The sequence below is a fragment of the Netta rufina genome, assembly GCF_964035555.1.
Source record: "Netta rufina genome assembly, chromosome: Z".
In the NCBI taxonomy this organism is placed as follows: Eukaryota; Metazoa; Chordata; class Aves; order Anseriformes; family Anatidae; genus Netta; species Netta rufina.
The window spans coordinates 23,386,118-23,406,590 of NC_140126.1; positions in this window are offsets into that span (position 1 = coordinate 23,386,118).

Sequence of the window (20,473 nt, forward strand, 5' to 3'; positions counted from 1 at the left end):
TGGCTTTGGTTTGTACCCTTTCAGGACACTGAGGACCCAATTTCACGTCTGTGGGCAGCACGGCTAAGCGGGCAGTGTACTCCGTGTCACTGGGGACAGAGGAGGGATTGACTGATGGGCTACGTCAGTGTGCCCTGCACAATGCTGCCGCCACCTTGCTGGAGCAGTTTGCGCGCTCCTAGTGCCAAAACGTGCCTCTTGGAGGGCCGGGGGCAAGGCGAGGCAGAGCTGGAGGTGGTGTCAGGAAAGCCTCATGGCTCCTGCCAGGCACTGCGCCAGGCCTCAGGCCTGGGACGCCAGCCCCGCCCTGCGGCCTCCTGGCGCCCATCGGGTGCCACAGCTCCAGGCTGCCTAGCAACAAGCGCCAGCGGCCTCACTATTGGCTGCGCCCAGAGGCGCCAAGGCAGGCGGCCAATGGGGCGGTGCCTGGCCATGATGGAGCAGAGATGTCACAGGGCAGGGTGGGTGACATGGTGCTGGGTGTGCTAGGGCTGCGGCACTCCGGCGATGGTGGCGCGCAGGCGAGGCGCGGCCTTTGGGCTGCTTGTGGCCCCTGAGGAGTGCTCCTGTGTGCAGCTCTCGGTGTTGTCTTCACCGTGTGACCCCGCAGGAGGGTGTCGTCGTGCAGCTTTCGGTGTTCTTATCACGGCAGCCCTGAGCAGTTCTGCATCGTTCAGCTTTTGGTGGTTCTCCTCTGCAGCCTCTGAGGAGTGCTTTCTTGAGCAGCTTTTGCTGTTTTCTTCAGTGCGACTTGAGGAGTGCTTCTGCGTCCAGCTTTCTGTGTTGCCTTCACTGCGTTTCCACTGAGGATGCCTTCATTGTGCAGCTTTTGGGGTTCTTCACATCACGTTTACCCTGAGGAGCGCTTCATCATTCAGCTTTTTGCATTTTCTTCGCTGTGGCGCTTGAAGAGTAATTCTTTGTGGAGCTTTTTGTGTTTTCTTCACCTTGTGGTCCCTGAGGAGTTCTTCATCGCGCAGCTTCTGGGGTTCTCTTCACTTCGGGACTCCGGAGGAATACGTCATCGTGCACATTTTGCTGTTTTCTTCACTACGGCCCTGAGGAGTTCATCGTGCAGCTTGCGGTGTTTTCTTCTACTCGGCCCTGAGGAGTTCTGCACCGTCCAGCCTTTGGGGTTCTTCGCCATGTTTTCCCTGAGGAGACCTTCATCATGCTGCTTTGGTGTTGTTTTCACCTTCCAGCCCCTGAGAAGTGCTTCACCTTCTAACATTTGGTGTTTTTGTTTTTTCTCATTCTAGGCCCTGAGGAGTGCTTCTGCGTGCAGCTTCTGGCGAATTCTTCATTGCGGCCCATGAGGAGCTCTTCATCGTGCAGCTTTTCAGGATCTCTTCACCACGTTTCCCCGGAGGAGGGCTTCACTATTCAGCTCGTCGTGTTTTCTTCACTGTGGCGCTTGAGGAGAAATTCTTCGTGGAGCTTTTTGGGGTTTCATCTCCCTGTGGCCCCTGAAGTGTGCTTCTGCATGCGGCTTTAGTTGTGTTCTTCACTACGGCCCTGAGGAGTTCTTCATCGTGCAGCATTTGGTATTTTCTTCACCGCGGCCCTTAAGGAGTTCTGCATTGTCCAGCTTTTGGCGTTCCCTTCATTACGTTTACCCGGAGGAGTTCTTCAGCGTGCAGCTTTTCTGGTTCTCTTCACTTTGGCCCCTGAGGAGAGCTTCGTGGTACAGCTTGTGGTGTTTTCTTCACTGCGGCCCTGAGGAGTTCTGCACCATCCAGCCTTTGGGGTTCTTCACCATGGTTTCCCAGAGGTGAGCTTCATCATGCCAATTTTGGTGTTGTTTTCACCTTGTCCCTGAGAAGTGCTTCATCTTCTAACATTTGGTGTTTTTTTCTCTCATTCCGGGCCCTGAGAAGTTTTTCATCGTGCAGCTTTGTGTGCTTTCTTCACTACGGCCCTTGAGGACTTCTTCATCATGCAGCTCTTGGTGTTTTCTACAATGAGGCGCTTTTTGGCATCGCCCATGTCTGCAGCCAGACCGACAGCTTTGTGCCTGACGTGTGAAGAGGCACATTCTTCTGTTTGTTTTCAATCTGCCAACCGATCATTTCATGTAGAGCTGTTTTTTTTTTTTGTACTTTTTTTTGTTTTTGTTTTTGTTTTTTTTTTGTGCCATGTTCTGTCATGTTGCTATAAATCTCTTTCAAACCATTTCCGAGTTCTCTTGTCTCATGTACTGGGTTTACGTGGCAAGGATTTGGTAGCGGGGGGGCCATCAGGGTGGGTTCTGTGAGAAGAATCCAGAAACTGCGTCATGTTAGAGAAGGGCCCGCTGCTGGCCACAGCCAGGCCAAGAAGTGCTGTTGTTTGCGCCTCTGTGAGGCCAGATTTAAGAAAGCTTAAAAAAAAAAAAATGCTGCGGAAGAGCAGCTGGGAGAGAGGGAGGAATGAGAACAGCCTTGCAGACGCCAAGGTCGGTGAAGAGGGAGGGGGAGAGGTGCTCCAGGCTCCGGAGCCTGCAGCCTGTGGTGAGGACCACGGTGAAGCAGGCTGTCCCCCTGCAGCCCATGGGGTACCACGGTGGAGCAGGGTTCCACGCTGCAGCCCGCGGAGGAGACCCCGGTGGAGCAGGGGCAGAGAGCCACCGAGAAGGAGCGGCGGAGACAAGGCGCTACAGACTGACCGCAGCCCCCATTGCCCCGCTCCCCTGAGCTGCTCGGGGGGAGGAGCTGGGAGGGGGTGCACTGGGGGGGAAAAGTCTTACTGCTTCCCTACTCTGAGTCTGCTTTGCCCATCACAATACCTGCTGAGTGATGTCCCCGTCCTTATCTCAGCCCTTGAGCCCTTGGCATCGTATTTTCTCTCCCTTTCCCTTTCAGGAGGGGGAGTGAGAGAGCGGCCGTGGTGGAACTCGGCTGCCCACCCAAGTAAAAGCACCACACAGTAACACCTACACTAAAGTCCCTTTGCTGCATCTGAAGTCCTTTCTTCCTTGTCCTAAATCTATGGCCTGGGGAGAAGTTTGCTCGCTTTTTACTTGCAGCATCCTTCTCCACATCTCGGTTCTGCCTGCTCTTGACATTAAAGCCTTAATCCATTAAGCCATTAATCCAATGTTTAATCTTTCCTTAGAGACCATGTTTCCTAAAAGTCTGATCCTAAGAAGGATCGTTCTTAGCATCACTTCCTGGGTTCCTTGGATGCTTTCTGCTCGGTGTGTGTGTTCCTTGAAATACAATCCTCAGAAATGGGCACAATTTCAGTGGAAAATTTCACAGTAGACCCCACGCTCTGGATAGAGCAGTCTTCTGCCAGCCGCTCCCTCTCACCTTCTTCAACCTGCTGATGGGAGCACGAGGTGGAGGGTGTCGAAGGCTTTCTGAAGGCGCCACATGGGGGTCTTCCCTGAGCAAGGTATTCCGCTGTCAGAGAAGGAAACGGCTTTGTTGTTTGTTTCTCACCATCGGCACTTTGTTGCAGTTTCAGTTGTGATTGCCTAACTACACGTAACCTATTGGATTATTTCTTTGAGTATTTTTGCAGGAGTGGACATTTAACTCATTAGTTCAAACAGTGAGATCACGTTCATGTCATTCACTTACTTTTCAGCCGAATGCAACTTTTCATAGAATTTGCTAGCGTTGCAAGGGCCCAGACATGACCGCTCTCCTCTTAAGGCACCTCCAGTGTTAAGGAGACGGGGAAAGACTTTGGCAGTGCATTTTGTGTCTTCCCAGTGGGATGCTGATGCGCTAAACTTTTCTATCACCGAGCGTGATGTGAATCTCCAAACCAAACAACAACAACAACACAACAAAAACAAAAGGCTCTTGCTACTGTCTCCCACGATATCCTGCTGACAAAGCTGACAAAGCGTGGCACAGAAGAGCGGACAGTAAGGTGGGTTGAGAACCGGCTGACTGGCCGAGCTCAGAGGGTGGTGATCGGCGGAGCAGAGTCCGCTTGGAGACCTGTGACAAGCTCAGGGGTCGGTGCTGGGTCCCGTCTTGTTCAACAGCTTCATCAGCGACTCTGATGAGGGAACAGTGTCCACCCTCAGCAAGTACGCTGATGATACAAAGCTGGGAGGAGTGGCTGGCACACCAGAAGGCTGTGCTGCCATTCAGCGAGACCTGGACAGGCTGGAGAGCTGGGCAGGAAGAAACCAGAGGAGGTTTAACAAAAGCAAGTGGCACCTGGGAAGTGTTATATATGGAGTGGTAATTCGTGTTGAGAAGATGGTTGATAGTAATAAAGAAGGGGGAGATGTGGGAGTGTGGCCATGCGGGTCGGCACACTCTGTGGTTAATGATAACAGTAGACTCTTAACGATAAGGCCATCAGGAATGTAAAAGAGCTTAGAGGGAACAAAGAAGGGTGATTCAGGAGACTCCATGCCATCTGGGGTTGCTTGTTCTCCAGCCATTAAGGCATGGAAGATGCTGGGTGTTTGCTGTTGCTGGGCAAAGTTGTTGGACCAATGAAAAGTTGTTTTTGAAAAGGATTGCTGTGGGGAGAAGGGTATAAGAGGGGAGCCTGCCCTCAAGGTTATAAAAAAATTAAAAATTCAAAAAAAACAAAAGGCAACACAATGAAGTTATGTCATCAATAAAGAAGCAGAAAGAAGGAATGAAAAGGAACGGGCTAGCAGAACGGTGACCAGGACGGGAACAGGCACATTGATTGCCTCATGAAGAGAGGTTCGGCCAGACTCATCAAACCGCTCAAAGAAGCTCCTACTGAAAGTCGCTGGAAATGGGCGCACCGGAGCTGCAAAGAAGCTCACGCTGAGAGAAGCGGAGCCGCGCACACAACTGCCCCTCGCTGGTAAGCAGTTGCGCATTATGGGGAATCATGCGTCCTTAGAAACAACGACTGTCCTGGTAACCTTACGGCTTATTCTCCTTCTTAACAATCGGACAGTTTATGATCCTGAAATATGGGACCAAATTGAGGTCAAGGTGTGGGACTCTGCAACTAAAAACAACAAGGTTGCAGTGGGATTGCTCGGCACCTGGTGAGCAGTCTCTGAGGCCTTAAAGAGCCGTGTGGGACCACAGTCAGACACGTGTGGTTTGGCAGACAGTGAGGGAGCTGCGGGCTCCTTTACTGATCCTGTTGATATGCCATCGGCCCCTCTGCTGCTACAGCCATCGAAGGCCTTTGCTGTTCTGCCCCCTGGACCTGCCTTTTGACCTGGACGTGCCTTTTGACCCAGGCCCTATTGGCCTTGAAAAGGAGATGGATATGCTTTTATTCGATGCGGGAAGCACGGGATACATAAGGCCCGAAGACCGAGTTGCTTAACAACTTAAAGCGAGACATATTGCTCCCACGACTAGCCCTGGAATTCTCCCGTGTTTGTAATGCAGAAAAGGAATGGAAAACGGAGACTGTTAAGTCATGGAACTTAAAGGATTGTTTGTTACCTTTCCTGATTGTACGCATGTATAGGCATACTCGGGTTTCGTATGTAAAAGCAATGTTCTGTATATTTAGAATGTTTGATGTTCGTGTGTGCGTGTTGGTGGAGCGTAGACTCCCCGCACACCCAGCGCTGTTTACTTGCCTTTTATACCTTTTATAAATATTCCTTTTATAACTATTACTAAACACAGATTGAGTTGAGACTTCACTTATAACAGAAGGAACAACCGCATGTATCAGTACAGGCTGGGGGATGACCTGCTGGAGAGGAGCTCTGCGGAGAAGGACCTGGGGGTCCTGGTGGATGACAGGTTGGCCATGAGCCAGCAGTGTGCCCTGGTGGCCAAGAAGGCCAACGGGATCCTGGGGTGCGTTAAAAGGAGCGTGGACAGCAGGTCAAGGAAGGTGATGCTGCCCCTCTACTCTGCCCTGGTCAGGCCTCACCTGGAGTGCTGTGTCCAGTTCTGGGCGCCCTGGTACAAAAAAAGACAGGGATCTCCTGGAAAGAGTCCAGCAGAGGGCCACAGACAGGATACGGGGCCTGGAGCATCTCCCCCAGGAGGAAAAGCTGAGAGACCTGGCTCTGTTCAGCCTGGAGAAAAGAAGACTGAGAAGGGATCTTATCTAAATAAAATAAATACCTGAGGTGTGGGAGACACAGGGATATGGCCAACCGCCTTTCAGTGGTCTGTGGGGACAGGACAAGGGGCAATGGCCACAAAATGGAGCACAGGAAGTTCCGCACCACTACGCAAAAGAACTTCTTCACGGCGAGGGTGACGGAGCACAGGGACAGGCTGCCCAGGGAGGCTGTGGAGTCTCTGCAGATATTCAAGCCCCGTCTGGACACCTACTTGTGCAACCTGCTCTAGGAAACCTGCTTTGGCAGGGGAGTTGGACCCGATGATCTCTGGAGGTCCCTTCCAACCCCTACAATTCTGGGAAACGAGCCCCACAACGCCTACATTTCTCTATCTTCTGTTTAACCTATTGGAGTAACAGCTCCATTAATACAATGTTTCCACAGTCTTCTAACACCTGGATTACCCCTAACAATTGAAAAGACGAAGATGCAGTCTTTCTAGACCTGGCTTGCATCGATAAGAACCCCTGGTTTTGAAGATGACATCGAGTTGCATAGTGGGGCCTTGGTCCTTCCACAGTCCACAGACTCAAAAGTTTGCAGAGCGGAAGCTTTGCAGAGCTGTACGATCACTGAAGATCCAGTTCTGCAAGAAGCTGATGCAAGAGCTACATGGCACTGGGCAGTTTGGGTGAGGAAGAAAGAGACTGGCATTCTCACGGTGCATGGTTTAACCGAGTTTAGTCCTGTGGGCTGTGTCAACAGAACTGGCTTTGGTTTGTACCCTTTCAGGACACTGAGGACCCAATTTCACGTCTGTGGGCAGCACGGCTAAGCGGGCAGTGTACTCCGTGTCACTGGGGACAGAGGAGGGATTGACTGATGGGCTACGTCAGTGTGCCCTGCACAATGCTGCCGCCACCTTGCTGGAGCAGTTTGCGCGCTCCTAGTGCCAAAACGTGCCTCTTGGAGGGCCGGGGGCAAGGCGAGGCAGAGCTGGAGGTGGTGTCAGGAAAGCCTCATGGCTCCTGCCAGGCACTGCGCCAGGCCTCAGGCCTGGGACGCCAGCCCCGCCCTGCGGCCTCCTGGCGCCCATCGGGTGCCACAGCTCCAGGCTGCCTAGCAACAAGCGCCAGCGGCCTCACTATTGGCTGCGCCCAGAGGCGCCAAGGCAGGCGGCCAATGGGGCGGTGCCTGGCCATGATGGAGCAGAGATGTCACAGGGCAGGGTGGGTGACATGGTGCTGGGTGTGCTAGGGCTGCGGCACTCCGGCGATGGTGGCGCGCAGGCGAGGCGCGGCCTTTGGGCTGCTTGTGGCCCCTGAGGAGTGCTCCTGTGTGCAGCTCTCGGTGTTGTCTTCACCGTGTGACCCCGCAGGAGGGTGTCGTCGTGCAGCTTTCGGTGTTCTTATCACGGCAGCCCTGAGCAGTTCTGCATCGTTCAGCTTTTGGTGGTTCTCCTCTGCAGCCTCTGAGGAGTGCTTTCTTGAGCAGCTTTTGCTGTTTTCTTCAGTGCGACTTGAGGAGTGCTTCTGCGTCCAGCTTTCTGTGTTGCCTTCACTGCGTTTCCACTGAGGATGCCTTCATTGTGCAGCTTTTGGGGTTCTTCACATCACGTTTACCCTGAGGAGCGCTTCATCATTCAGCTTTTTGCATTTTCTTCGCTGTGGCGCTTGAAGAGTAATTCTTTGTGGAGCTTTTTGTGTTTTCTTCACCTTGTGGTCCCTGAGGAGTTCTTCATCGCGCAGCTTCTGGGGTTCTCTTCACTTCGGGACTCCGGAGGAATACGTCATCGTGCACATTTTGCTGTTTTCTTCACTACGGCCCTGAGGAGTTCATCGTGCAGCTTGCGGTGTTTTCTTCTACTCGGCCCTGAGGAGTTCTGCACCGTCCAGCCTTTGGGGTTCTTCGCCATGTTTTCCCTGAGGAGACCTTCATCATGCTGCTTTGGTGTTGTTTTCACCTTCCAGCCCCTGAGAAGTGCTTCACCTTCTAACATTTGGTGTTTTTGTTTTTTCTCATTCTAGGCCCTGAGGAGTGCTTCTGCGTGCAGCTTCTGGCGAATTCTTCATTGCGGCCCATGAGGAGCTCTTCATCGTGCAGCTTTTCAGGATCTCTTCACCACGTTTCCCCGGAGGAGGGCTTCACTATTCAGCTCGTCGTGTTTTCTTCACTGTGGCGCTTGAGGAGAAATTCTTCGTGGAGCTTTTTGGGGTTTCATCTCCCTGTGGCCCCTGAAGTGTGCTTCTGCATGCGGCTTTAGTTGTGTTCTTCACTACGGCCCTGAGGAGTTCTTCATCGTGCAGCATTTGGTATTTTCTTCACCGCGGCCCTTAAGGAGTTCTGCATTGTCCAGCTTTTGGCGTTCCCTTCATTACGTTTACCCGGAGGAGTTCTTCAGCGTGCAGCTTTTCTGGTTCTCTTCACTTTGGCCCCTGAGGAGAGCTTCGTGGTGCAGCTTGTGGTGTTTTCTTCACTGCGGCCCTGAGGAGTTCTGCACCATCCAGCCTTTGGGGTTCTTCACCATGGTTTCCCAGAGGTGAGCTTCATCATGCCAATTTTGGTGTTGTTTTCACCTTGTCCCTGAGAAGTGCTTCATCTTCTAACATTTGGTGTTTTTTTCTCTCATTCCGGGCCCTGAGAAGTTTTTCATCGTGCAGCTTTGTGTGCTTTCTTCACTACGGCCCTTGAGGACTTCTTCATCATGCAGCTCTTGGTGTTTTCTACAATGAGGCGCTTTTTGGCATCGCCCATGTCTGCAGCCAGACCGACAGCTTTGTGCCTGACGTGTGAAGAGGCACATTCTTCTGTTTGTTTTCAATCTGCCAACCGATCATTTCATGTAGAGCTGTTTTTTTTTTTTGTACTTTTTTTTTGTTTTTGTTTTTGTTTTTTTTTTGTGCCATGTTCTGTCATGTTGCTATAAATCTCTTTCAAACCATTTCCGAGTTCTCTTGTCTCATGTACTGGGTTTACGTGGCAAGGATTTGGTAGCGGGGGGGCCATCAGGGTGGGTTCTGTGAGAAGAATCCAGAAACTGCGTCATGTTAGAGAAGGGCCCGCTGCTGGCCACAGCCAGGCCAAGAAGTGCTGTTGTTTGCGCCTCTGTGAGGCCAGATTTAAGAAAGCTTAAAAAAAAAAAAAATGCTGCGGAAGAGCAGCTGGGAGAGTGGGAGGAATGAGAACAGCCTTGCAGACGCCAAGGTCGGTGAAGAGGGAGGGGGAGAGGTGCTCCAGGCTCCGGAGCCTGCAGCCTGTGGTGAGGACCACGGTGAAGCAGGCTGTCCCCCTGCAGCCCATGGGGTACCACGGTGGAGCAGGGTTCCACGCTGCAGCCCGCGGAGGAGACCCCGGTGGAGCAGGGGCAGAGAGCCACCGAGAAGGAGCGGCGGAGACAAGGCGCTACAGACTGACCGCAGCCCCCATTGCCCCTCTCCCCTGAGCTGCTCGGGGGGAGGAGCTGGGAGGGGGTGCACTGGGGGGGAAAAGTCTTACTGCTTCCCTACTCTGAGTCTGCTTTGCCCATCACAATACCTGCTGAGTGATGTCCCCGTCCTTATCTCAGCCCTTGAGCCCTTGGCATCGTATTTTCTCTCCCTTTCCCTTTCAGGAGGGGGAGTGAGAGAGCGGCCGTGGTGGAACTCGGCTGCCCACCCAAGTAAAAGCACCACACAGTAACACCTACACTAAAGTCCCTTTGCTGCATCTGAAGTCCTTTCTTCCTTGTCCTAAATCTATGGCCTGGGGAGAAGTTTGCTCGCTTTTTACTTGCAGCATCCTTCTCCACATCTCGGTTCTGCCTGCTCTAGACATTAAAGCCTTAATCCATTAAGCCATTAATCCAATGTTTAATCTTTCCTTAGAGACCATGTTTCCTAAAAGTCTGATCCTAAGAAGGATCGTTCTTAGCATCACTTCCTGGGTTCCTTGGATGCTTTCTGCTCGGTGTGTGTGTTCCTTGAAATACAATCCTCAGAAATGGGCACAATTTCAGTGGAAAATTTCACAGTAGACCCCACGCTCTGGATAGAGCAGTCTTCTGCCAGCCGCTCCCTCTCACCTTCTTCAACCTGCTGATGGGAGCACGAGGTGGAGGGTGTCGAAGGCTTTCTGAAGGCGCCACATGGGGGTCTTCCCTGAGCAAGGTATTCCGCTGTCAGAGAAGGAAACGGCTTTGTTGTTTGTTTCTCACCATCGGCACTTTGTTGCAGTTTCAGTTGTGATTGCCTAACTACACGTAACCTATTGGATTATTTCTTTGAGTATTTTTGCAGGAGTGGACATTTAACTCATTAGTTCAAATAGTGAGATCACGTTCATGTCATTCACTTACTTTTCAGCCGAATGCAACTTTTCATAGAATTTGCTAGCGTTGCAAGGGCCCAGACATGACCGCTCTCCTCTTAAGGCACCTCCAGTGTTAAGGAGACGGGGAAAGACTTTGGCAGTGCATTTTGTGTCTTCCCAGTGGGATGCTGATGCGCTAAACTTTTCTATCACCGAGCGTGATGTGAATCTCCAAACCAAACAACAACAACAACACAACAAAAACAAAAGGCTCTTGCTACTGTCTCCCACGATATCCTGCTGACAAAGCTGACAAAGCGTGGCACAGAAGAGCGGACAGTAAGGTGGGTTGAGAACCGGCTGACTGGCCGAGCTCAGAGGGTGGTGATCGGCGGAGCAGAGTCCGCTTGGAGACCTGTGACAAGCTCAGGGGTCGGTGCTGGGTCCCGTCTTGTTCAACAGCTTCATCAGCGACTCTGATGAGGGAACAGTGTCCACCCTCAGCAAGTACGCTGATGATACAAAGCTGGGAGGAGTGGCTGGCACACCAGAAGGCTGTGCTGCCATTCAGCGAGACCTGGACAGGCTGGAGAGCTGGGCAGGAAGAAACCAGAGGAGGTTTAACAAAAGCAAGTGGCACCTGGGAAGTGTTATATATGGAGTGGTAATTCGTGTTGAGAAGATGGTTGATAGTAATAAAGAAGGGGGAGATGTGGGAGTGTGGCCATGCGGGTCGGCACACTCTGTGGTTAATGATAACAGTAGACTCTTAACGATAAGGCCATCAGGAATGTAAAAGAGCTTAGAGGGAACAAAGAAGGGTGATTCAGGAGACTCCATGCCATCTGGGGTTGCTTGTTCTCCAGCCATTAAGGCATGGAAGATGCTGGGTGTTTGCTGTTGCTGGGCAAAGTTGTTGGACCAATGAAAAGTTGTTTTTGAAAAGGATTGCTGTGGGGAGAAGGGTATAAGAGGGGAGCCTGCCCTCAAGGTTATAAAAAAATTAAAAATTCAAAAAAAACAAAAGGCAACACAATGAAGTTATGTCATCAATAAAGAAGCAGAAAGAAGGAATGAAAAGGAACGGGCTAGCAGAACGGTGACCAGGACGGGAACAGGCACATTGATTGCCTCATGAAGAGAGGTTCGGCCAGACTCATCAAACCGCTCAAAGAAGCTCCTACTGAAAGTCGCTGGAAATGGGCGCACCGGAGCTGCAAAGAAGCTCACGCTGAGAGAAGCGGAGCCGCGCACACAACTGCCCCTCGCTGGTAAGCAGTTGCGCATTATGGGGAATCATGCGTCCTTAGAAACAACGACTGTCCTGGTAACCTTACGGCTTATTCTCCTTCTTAACAATCGGACAGTTTATGATCCTGAAATATGGGACCAAATTGAGGTCAAGGTGTGGGACTCTGCAACTAAAAACAACAAGGTTGCAGTGGGATTGCTCGGCACCTGGTGAGCAGTCTCTGAGGCCTTAAAGAGCCGTGTGGGACCACAGTCAGACACGTGTGGTTTGGCAGACAGTGAGGGAGCTGCGGGCTCCTTTACTGATCCTGTTGATATGCCATCGGCCCCTCTGCTGCTACAGCCATCGAAGGCCTTTGCTGTTCTGCCCCCTGGACCTGCCTTTTGACCTGGACGTGCCTTTTGACCCAGGCCCTATTGGCCTTGAAAAGGAGATGGATATGCTTTTATTCGATGCGGGAAGCACGGGATACATAAGGCCCGAAGACCGAGTTGCTTAACAACTTAAAGCGAGACATATTGCTCCCACGACTAGCCCTGGAATTCTCCCGTGTTTGTAATGCAGAAAAGGAATGGAAAACGGAGACTGTTAAGTCATGGAACTTAAAGGATTGTTTGTTACCTTTCCTGATTGTACGCATGTATAGGCATACTCGGGTTTCGTATGTAAAAGCAATGTTCTGTATATTTAGAATGTTTGATGTTCGTGTGTGCGTGTTGGTGGAGCGTAGACTCCCCGCACACCCAGCGCTGTTTACTTGCCTTTTATACCTTTTATAAATATTCCTTTTATAACTATTACTAAACACAGATTGAGTTGAGACTTCACTTATAACAGAAGGAACAACCGCATGTATCAGTACAGGCTGGGGGATGACCTGCTGGAGAGGAGCTCTGCGGAGAAGGACCTGGGGGTCCTGGTGGATGACAGGTTGGCCATGAGCCAGCAGTGTGCCCTGGTGGCCAAGAAGGCCAACGGGATCCTGGGGTGCGTTAAAAGGAGCGTGGACAGCAGGTCAAGGAAGGTGATGCTGCCCCTCTACTCTGCCCTGGTCAGGCCTCACCTGGAGTGCTGTGTCCAGTTCTGGGCGCCCTGGTACAAAAAAAGACAGGGATCTCCTGGAAAGAGTCCAGCAGAGGGCCACAGACAGGATACGGGGCCTGGAGCATCTCCCCCAGGAGGAAAAGCTGAGAGACCTGGCTCTGTTCAGCCTGGAGAAAAGAAGACTGAGAAGGGATCTTATCTAAATAAAATAAATACCTGAGGTGTGGGAGACACAGGGATATGGCCAACCGCCTTTCAGTGGTCTGTGGGGACAGGACAAGGGGCAATGGCCACAAAATGGAGCACAGGAAGTTCCGCACCACTACGCAAAAGAACTTCTTCACGGCGAGGGTGACGGAGCACAGGGACAGGCTGCCCAGGGAGGCTGTGGAGTCTCTGCAGATATTCAAGCCCCGTCTGGACACCTACTTGTGCAACCTGCTCTAGGAAACCTGCTTTGGCAGGGGAGTTGGACCCGATGATCTCTGGAGGTCCCTTCCAACCCCTACAATTCTGGGAAACGAGCCCCACAACGCCTACATTTCTCTATCTTCTGTTTAACCTATTGGAGTAACAGCTCCATTAATACAATGTTTCCACAGTCTTCTAACACCTGGATTACCCCTAACAATTGAAAAGACGAAGATGCAGTCTTTCTAGACCTGGCTTGCATCGATAAGAACCCCTGGTTTTGAAGATGACATCGAGTTGCATAGTGGGGCCTTGGTCCTTCCACAGTCCACAGACTCAAAAGTTTGCAGAGCGGAAGCTTTGCAGAGCTGTACGATCACTGAAGATCCAGTTCTGCAAGAAGCTGATGCAAGAGCTACATGGCACTGGGCAGTTTGGGTGAGGAAGAAAGAGACTGGCATTCTCACGGTGCATGGTTTAACCGAGTTTAGTCCTGTGGGCTGTGTCAACAGAACTGGCTTTGGTTTGTACCCTTTCAGGACACTGAGGACCCAATTTCACGTCTGTGGGCAGCACGGCTAAGCGGGCAGTGTACTCCGTGTCACTGGGGACAGAGGAGGGATTGACTGATGGGCTACGTCAGTGTGCCCTGCACAATGCTGCCGCCACCTTGCTGGAGCAGTTTGCGCGCTCCTAGTGCCAAAACGTGCCTCTTGGAGGGCCGGGGGCAAGGCGAGGCAGAGCTGGAGGTGGTGTCAGGAAAGCCTCATGGCTCCTGCCAGGCACTGCGCCAGGCCTCAGGCCTGGGACGCCAGCCCCGCCCTGCGGCCTCCTGGCGCCCATTGGGTGCCACAGCTCCAGGCTGCCTAGCAACAAGCGCCAGCGGCCTCACTATTGGCTGCGCCCAGAGGCGCCAAGGCAGGTGGCCAATGGGGCGGTGCCTGGCCATGATGGAGCAGAGATGTCACAGGGCAGGGTGGGTGACATGGTGCTGGGTGTGCTGGGGCTGCGGCACTCCGGCGATGGTGGCGCGCAGGCGAGGCGCGGCCTTTGGGCTGCTTGTGGCCCCTGAGGAGTGCTCCTGTGTGCAGCTCTCGGTGTTGTCTTCACCGTGTGACCCCGCAGGAGGGTGTCGTCGTGCAGCTTTCGGTGTTCTTATCACGGCAGCCCTGAGCAGTTCTGCATCGTTCAGCTTTTGGTGGTTCTCCTCTGCAGCCTCTGAGGAGTGCTTTCTTGAGCAGCTTTTGCTGTTTTCTTCAGTGCGACTTGAGGAGTGCTTCTGCGTCCAGCTTTCTGTGTTGCCTTCACTGCGTTTCCACTGAGGATGCCTTCATTGTGCAGCTTTTGGGGTTCTTCACATCACGTTTACCCTGAGGAGCGCTTCATCATTCAGCTTTTTGCATTTTCTTCGCTGTGGCGCTTGAAGAGTAATTCTTTGTGGAGCTTTTTGTGTTTTCTTCACCTTGTGGTCCCTGAGGAGTTCTTCATCGCGCAGCTTCTGGGGTTCTCTTCACTTCGGGACTCCGGAGGAATACGTCATCGTGCACATTTTGCTGTTTTCTTCACTACGGCCCTGAGGAGTTCATCGTGCAGCTTGCGGTGTTTTCTTCTACTCGGCCCTGAGGAGTTCTGCACCGTCCAGCCTTTGGGGTTCTTCGCCATGTTTTCCCTGAGGAGACCTTCATCATGCTGCTTTGGTGTTGTTTTCACCTTCCAGCCCCTGAGAAGTGCTTCACCTTCTAACATTTGGTGTTTTTGTTTTTTCTCATTCTAGGCCCTGAGGAGTGCTTCTGCGTGCAGCTTCTGGCGAATTCTTCATTGCGGCCCATGAGGAGCTCTTCATCGTGCAGCTTTTCAGGATCTCTTCACCACGTTTCCCCGGAGGAGGGCTTCACTATTCAGCTCGTCGTGTTTTCTTCACTGTGGCGCTTGAGGAGAAATTCTTCGCGGAGCTTTTTGGGGTTTCATCTCCCTGTGGCCCCTGAAGTGTGCTTCTGCATGCGGCTTTAGTTGTGTTCTTCACTACGGCCCTGAGGAGTTCTTCATCGTGCAGCATTTGGTATTTTCTTCACCGCGGCCCTTAAGGAGTTCTGCATTGTCCAGCTTTTGGCGTTCCCTTCATTACGTTTACCCGGAGGAGTTCTTCAGCGTGCAGCTTTTCTGGTTCTCTTCACTTTGGCCCCTGAGGAGAGCTTCGTGGTGCAGCTTGTGGTGTTTTCTTCACTGCGGCCCTGAGGAGTTCTGCACCATCCAGCCTTTGGGGTTCTTCACCATGGTTTCCCAGAGGTGAGCTTCATCATGCCAATTTTGGTGTTGTTTTCACCTTGTCCCTGAGAAGTGCTTCATCTTCTAACATTTGGTGTTTTTTTCTCTCATTCCGGGCCCTGAGAAGTTTTTCATCGTGCAGCTTTGTGTGCTTTCTTCACTACGGCCCTTGAGGACTTCTTCATCATGCAGCTCTTGGTGTTTTCTACAATGAGGCGCTTTTTGGCATCGCCCATGTCTGCAGCCAGACCGACAGCTTTGTGCCTGACGTGTGAAGAGGCACATTCTTCTGTTTGTTTTCAATCTGCCAACCGATCATTTCATGTAGAGCTGTTTTTTTTTTTTGTACTTTTTTTTGTTTTTGTTTTTGTTTTTTTTTTGTGCCATGTTCTGTCATGTTGCTATAAATCTCTTTCAAACCATTTCCGAGTTCTCTTGTCTCATGTACTGGGTTTACGTGGCAAGGATTTGGTAGCGGGGGGGCCATCAGGGTGGGTTCTGTGAGAAGAATCCAGAAACTGCGTCATGTTAGAGAAGGGCCCGCTGCTGGCCACAGCCAGGCCAAGAAGTGCTGTTGTTTGCGCCTCTGTGAGGCCAGATTTAAGAAAGCTTAAAAAAAAAAAAAATGCTGCGGAAGAGCAGCTGGGAGAGTGGGAGGAATGAGAACAGCCTTGCAGACGCCAAGGTCGGTGAAGAGGGAGGGGGAGAGGTGCTCCAGGCTCCGGAGCCTGCAGCCTGTGGTGAGGACCACGGTGAAGCAGGCTGTCCCCCTGCAGCCCATGGGGTACCACGGTGGAGCAGGGTTCCACGCTGCAGCCCGCGGAGGAGACCCCGGTGGAGCAGGGGCAGAGAGCCACCGAGAAGGAGCGGCGGAGACAAGGCGCTACAGACTGACCGCAGCCCCCATTGCCCCTCTCCCCTGAGCTGCTCGGGGGGAGGAGCTGGGAGGGGGTGCACTGGGGGGGAAAAGTCTTACTGCTTCCCTACTCTGAGTCTGCTTTGCCCATCACAATACCTGCTGAGTGATGTCCCCGTCCTTATCTCAGCCCTTGAGCCCTTGGCATCGTATTTTCTCTCCCTTTCCCTTTCAGGAGGGGGAGTGAGAGAGCGGCCGTGGTGGAACTCGGCTGCCCACCCAAGTAAAAGCACCACACAGTAACACCTACACTAAAGTCCCTTTGCTGCATCTGAAGTCCTTTCTTCCTTGTCCTAAATCTATGGCCTGGGGAGAAGTTTGCTCGCTTTTTACTTGCAGCATCCTTCTCCACATCTCGGTTCTGCCTGCTCTAGACATTAAAGCCTTAATCCATTAAGCCATTAATCCAATGTTTAATCTTTCCTTAGAGACCATGTTTCCTAAAAGTCTGATCCTAAGAAGGATCATTCTTAGCATCACTTCCTGGGTTCCTTGGATGCTTTCTGCTCGGTGTGTGTGTTCCTTGAAATACAATCCTCAGAAATGGGCACAATTTCAGTGGAAAATTTCACAGTAGACCCCACGCTCTGGATAGAGCAGTCTTCTGCCAGCCGCTCCCTCTCACCTTCTTCAACCTGCTGATGGGAGCACGAGGTGGAGGGTGTCGAAGGCTTTCTGAAGGCGCCACATGGGGGTCTTCCCTGAGCAAGGTATTCCGCTGTCAGAGAAGGAAACGGCTTTGTTGTTTGTTTCTCACCATCGGCACTTTGTTGCAGTTTCAGTTGTGATTGCCTAACTACACGTAACCTATTGGATTATTTCTTTGAGTATTTTTGCAGGAGTGGACATTTAACTCATTAGTTCAAATAGTGAGATCACGTTCATGTCATTCACTTACTTTTCAGCCGAATGCAACTTTTCATAGAATTTGCTAGCGTTGCAAGGGCCCAGACATGACCGCTCTCCTCTTAAGGCACCTCCAGTGTTAAGGAGACGGGGAAAGACTTTGGCAGTGCATTTTGTGTCTTCCCAGTGGGATGCTGATGCGCTAAACTTTTCTATCACCGAGCGTGATGTGAATCTCCAAACCAAACAACAACAACAACACAACAAAAACAAAAGGCTCTTGCTACTGTCTCCCACGATATCCTGCTGACAAAGCTGACAAAGCGTGGCACAGAAGAGCGGACAGTAAGGTGGGTTGAGAACCGGCTGACTGGCCGAGCTCAGAGGGTGGTGATCGGCGGAGCAGAGTCCGCTTGGAGACCTGTGACAAGCTCAGGGGTCGGTGCTGGGTCCCGTCTTGTTCAACAGCTTCATCAGCGACTCTGATGAGGGAACAGTGTCCACCCTCAGCAAGTACGCTGATGATACAAAGCTGGGAGGAGTGGCTGGCACACCAGAAGGCTGTGCTGCCATTCAGCGAGACCTGGACAGGCTGGAGAGCTGGGCAGGAAGAAACCAGAGGAGGTTTAACAAAAGCAAGTGGCACCTGGGAAGTGTTATATATGGAGTGGTAATTCGTGTTGAGAAGATGGTTGATAGTAATAAAGAAGGGGGAGATGTGGGAGTGTGGCCATGCGGGTCGGCACACTCTGTGGTTAATGATAACAGTAGACTCTTAACGATAAGGCCATCAGGAATGTAAAAGAGCTTAGAGGGAACAAAGAAGGGTGATTCAGGAGACTCCATGCCATCTGGGGTTGCTTGTTCTCCAGCCATTAAGGCATGGAAGATGCTGGGTGTTTGCTGTTGCTGGGCAAAGTTGTTGGACCAATGAAAAGTTGTTTTTGAAAAGGATTGCTGTGGGGAGAAGGGTATAAGAGGGGAGCCTGCCCTCAAGGTTATAAAAAAATTAAAAATTCAAAAAAAACAAAAGGCAACACAATGAAGTTATGTCATCAATAAAGAAGCAGAAAGAAGGAATGAAAAGGAACGGGCTAGCAGAACGGTGACCAGGACGGGAACAGGCACATTGATTGCCTCATGAAGAGGGGTTCGGCCAGACTCATCAAACCGCTCAAAGAAGGTCCTACTGAAAGTCGCTGGAAATGGGCGCACCGGAGCTGCAAAGAAGCTCACGCTGAGAGAAGCGGAGCCGCGCACACAACTGCCCCTCGCTGGTAAGCAGTTGCGCATTATGGGGAATCATGCGTCCTTAGAAACAACGACTGTCCTGGTAACCTTACGGCTTATTCTCCTTCTTAACAATCGGACAGTTTATGATCCTGAAATATGGGACCAAATTGAGGTCAAGGTGTGGGACTCTGCAACTAAAAACAACAAGGTTGCAGTGGGATTGCTCGGCACCTGGTGAGCAGTCTCTGAGGCCTTAAAGAGCCGTGTGGGACCACAGTCAGACACGTGTGGTTTGGCAGACAGTGAGGGAGCTGCGGGCTCCTTTACTGATCCTGTTGATATGCCATCGGCCCCTCTGCTGCTACAGCCATCGAAGGCCTTTGCTGTTCTGCCCCCTGGACCTGCCTTTTGACCTGGACGTGCCTTTTGACCCAGGCCCTATTGGCCTTGAAAAGGAGATGGATATGCTTTTATTCGATGCGGGAAGCACGGGATACATAAGGCCCGAAGACCGAGTTGCTTAACAACTTAAAGCGAGACATATTGCTCCCACGACTAGCCCTGGAATTCTCCCGTGTTTGTAATGCAGAAAAGGAATGGAAAACGGAGACTGTTAAGTCATGGAACTTAAAGGATTGTTTGTTACCTTTCCTGATTGTACGCATGTATAGGCATACTCGGGTTTCGTATGTAAAAGCAATGTTCTGTATATTTAGAATGTTTGATGTTCGTGTGTGCGTGTTGGTGGAGCGTAGACTCCCCGCACACCCAGCGCTGTTTACTTGCCTTTTATACCTTTTATAAATATTCCTTTTATAACTATTACTAAACACAGATTGAGTTGAGACTTCACTTATAACAGAAGGAACAACCGCATGTATCAGTACAGGCTGGGGGATGACCTGCTGGAGAGGAGCTCTGCGGAGAAGGACCTGGGGGTCCTGGTGGATGACAGGTTGGCCATGAGCCAGCAGTGTGCCCTGGTGGCCAAGAAGGCCAACGGGATCCTGGGGTGCGTTAAAAGGAGCGTGGACAGCAGGTCAAGGAAGGTGATGCTGCCCCTCTACTCTGCCCTGGTCAGGCCTCACCTGGAGTGCTGTGTCCAGTTCTGGGCGCCCTGGTACAAAAAAAGACAGGGATCTCCTGGAAAGAGTCCAGCAGAGGGCCACAGACAGGATACGGGGCCTGGAGCATCTCCCCCAGGAGGAAAAGCTGAGAGACCTGGCTCTGTTCAGCCTGGAGAAAAGAAGACTGAGAAGGGATCTTATCTAAATAAAATAAATACCTGAGGTGTGGGAGACACAGGGATATGGCCAACCGCCTTTCAGTGGTCTGTGGGGACAGGACAAGGGGCAATGGCCACAAAATGGAGCACAGGAAGTTCCGCACCACTACGCAAAAGAACTTCTTCACGGCGAGGGTGACGGAGCACAGGGACAGGCTGCCCAGGGAGGCTGTGGAGTCTCTGCAGATATTCAAGCCCCGTCTGGACACCTACCTGTGCAACCTGCTCTAGGAAACCTGCTTTGGCAGGGGAGTTGGACCCGATGATCTCTGGAGGTCCCTTCCAACCCCTACAATTCTGGGAAACGAGCCCCACAACGCCTACATTTCTCTATCTTCTGTTTAACCTATTGGAGTAACAGCTCCATTAATACAATGTTTCCACAGTCTTCTAACACCTGGATTACCCCTAACAATTGAAAAGACGAAGATGCAGTCTTTCTAGACCTGGCTTGCATCGATAAGAACCCCTGGTTTTGAAGATGACATCGAGTTGCATAGTGGGGCCTTGGTCCTTCCACAGTCCACAGACTCAAAAGTTTGCAGAGCGGAAGCTTTGCAGAGCTGTACGATCACTGAAGATCCAGTTCTGCAAGAAGCTGATGCAAGAGCTACATGGCACTGGGCAGTTTGGGTGAGGAAGAAAGAGACTGGCATTCTCACGGTGCATGGTTTAACCGAGTTTAGTCCTGTGGGCTGTGTCAACAGAACTGGCTTTGGTTTGTACCCTTTCAGGACACTGAGGACCCAATTTCACGTCTGCGGGCAGCACGGCTAAGCGGGCAGTGTACTCTGTGTCACTGGGGACAGAGGAGGGATTGACTGATGGGCTACGTCAGTGTGCCCTGCACAATGCTGCCGCCACCTTGCTGGAGCAGTTTGCGCGCTCCTAGTGCCAAAACGTGCCTCTTGGAGGGCCGGGGGCAAGGCGAGGCAGAGCTGGAGGTGGTGTCAGGAAAGCCTC